Source organism: Mus caroli, chromosome 10 (assembly GCF_900094665.2).
Source record: "Mus caroli chromosome 10, CAROLI_EIJ_v1.1, whole genome shotgun sequence".
NCBI classification, from domain to species: domain Eukaryota; kingdom Metazoa; phylum Chordata; class Mammalia; order Rodentia; family Muridae; genus Mus; species Mus caroli.
The window spans coordinates 96,970,383-96,973,213 of NC_034579.1; the positions used below are offsets into that span (position 1 = coordinate 96,970,383).

General features: G+C 38.8%; 1 pseudogene; it reads left to right on the forward strand.

Annotated features, from left to right (window-relative positions):
- The first annotated feature begins 953 nt into the window (after positions 1–953).
- LOC110304008 lies at positions 954–2,831 on the forward strand (annotated as a pseudogene).

Below are 2,831 nucleotides of genomic sequence, written 5' to 3' on the forward strand. Positions count from 1 at the left end.
ACCTCTTCTAATGTTCTAACTATACCTTACTGAAGGAAAGAATATTAAAATATGTTATTAGATACATTCAGAAAATAATTAGCTACAAAATATTTATCCAACCAGTAATAATATTCAAGTAAAAGACTGCATATTGCAAAATGCGTCCATCTTGTACATCCATCCACTTATGCTTGTGTCTAGCTGATTTGTCCTACTATTATGCAGAGGCTGGTAATGTATTTATGTGAAATGGTCCTTCAATGGAACAAGAATGGAATATAATATGAAAAAAACCTGTTTCCTGAATTGGTATCATAACATTGAAGGCATGACTTTCTTTTCTAAGGATCCTGAATCTCATATTTGGCTATTACAAGTTAATACTGAATGTTTTTGATTTGGGAGTCAGACAATGGCTACCCTGATCAATCTATGTCAATAAATAAAGCCAACCATGTTTTTTTTTTTTTTTTTAATTTGACTGTTTTCATTGTTTGTACTACCTTGAATGTAGTTTTGAGTTAATCTCGCTCTGTTGACTACACTGGCTTCAAATTCATGATCTCCTGCCTTAGCCTCTAGTTGCTTATGGTTACAGGAATACACTAACACACCTAGGTCTATACCTTCTTAAAAACCAGTGCCTTTGCTTAGCAAAAATCATTGTGCTTGTAACTACAGTAAATTAGCTTGTTCTTACTAGCTCAATTAACTTTAAAAGAGAAAGAATCCTCAATGATTTTATTAATCTAGTGTCATTTGTTCTTTACAAACCTTCTCTTTCAATTGTAAAAAAAAAATAATCAGAATGTCAAGCAATGAAGAGTGATGTTTTTGTTGTTCAGGTTTTAAGCAGTTTTTTTTTCCTTCCTTTTATCAGATTCACAACAAATTATACAGAAGAAAGCACCTATGTACAATTTAATATTTGATTAGACCGTTATTACTTTCTTTCTAACCATCGCCAAGCGATGAGCATCTCTCAGGACAACTGGCACAAGCACCACAATACCGGGGGTAAGAGAAAACCCTACCACAAGAATTAGAACTATAAACTGGGACAGCTTGCTGCCAACACTAAGATTGGCCCTCACCACATATACACACAGTCCGAGTTCGAAGAGATATAAGAAGTACTGTGCCCTGAGATTGGGTGTGGGGAACTATATCTGGGGTTCTGTTTGTTGTACTTGAAAAACAGGGATCATTATGTTATTTACAATGCATCCAATAATGAGCTTGTCCGAAACAAGACCCCGGTGAAGAACTGCATTGTGCTTATTGACAGAACACCATACCAGCAGTGGTATGAGTCCCACTATGCACTGCCCCTGGGCCACAAGAAGGGAGGCCAAGCTGACTCCTGAGGAGGAAGATTTTTTTTTTTTTGAAAGAGAAAATTTTGGTGCTTTATTTTTTGTACAGAAAATTTAAAAAAAAATGAACTTCATAAAATATTTATTCATATACAAAGTAGTAGTTGAACACTTTTTTAAATTTTTAATTTTTTAAAAAATTAGATATTTTCTTTATTTACATTTCAAATCCCCTTTCCTGCTTTCCCCTTTAAAAATCCCCTATCCCCTGCCCCCTCCCCCTGGTCCCCAACCCACCCACTCCCATTCCTGGTCGTGGCATTCCCCTATACTGGGGCATAGAACCTTCACAGGACCTAGGTCCCCTCCTCCCATTGATGATCAACTGGGCCATCCTCTGCTACATATATACTTAGAGCCACAAGTTCCACCTTGGATGTGTGTGTGTGTGTGTGTGTGTGTGTGTGTGTGTGTGTGTGTGTGGTTCCAAGGAACTCCGGGGGTACTGGTTAGTTCATATTGATGTTCCTCGTATGGGGCTTCAAACCCCTTCAGCTCCTTGGGTACTTTCTCTAGCTCTTTCATTGGGGACTCTGTGCTCCGATCAATGGACGATTGTGAACATCCACTTCTGTATTTGCCAGGCACTGGCAGAGTCCCTCAGCAAAAAGCTATATCAGGCTATTGTCAGCAAGCTCATGTTGGCATCTGCCATAGTATCAGGGTTCAGTGGTTGTTTGTGGGATGGACCTCCAAGTGGGGTTGTCTCTGGATGGTCGCTCTTTCAGTCTCTGCTGTGAACGTTGTCTGTTAACTCCTTCCATGCGGATTTTGATCCCCCTTTTAGGAAGGATTCTGAGCTTCTTGGCTAATATCCACTTATCAGTGAGTGCATATCATGTGTGTTCTTTTATGATTGGGTTACCTCACTTAGGATGATATCCTCTAGATTCATCCATTTGTCTAAGAATTTCATAAATTCATTGTTTTTAATAGCTGAGTAGTACTCCATTGTGTAAGTGTACCACATTTTCTGTATCCATTCCTCCACTGAGGGACATCTGGGTTCTTTCCAGCTTCTGGATATTATAAATAAGGTTGCTATGAACATAGTGAAACATGTGTCCTTATTACATGTTGGAGCATCTTCTGGGTATATGTCCAGGAGTGATATTGCTGGATCTTCTGGTAGAATTATGACCAATACAACCACTCTGAAAATCAGTTTGGTGGTTCCTCAGAAAATTGGACATAGTTGTACTGAAAGATCCACAAATACCACTTCTGGGCATATACCCAGAAGAGGAAGAGATTTTAAAGAAAAAATGGTCAAAGAAAATTCAAAAGAAATATGACGAAAGGAAAAAGAATGTCAAAATCAGCAATATCCTGGAGGAGCAGTTCCAGCAGGGCAAGCCTCTCACCTGTATTGCCTCAAGACCAGGTCAGTGTGGCAGAGCAGATGGATATGTACTCAAAGGTAAAGAACTGCAGTTCTATCTGTGGAAGATCAAAGCCCAGAAAGGCAAATAA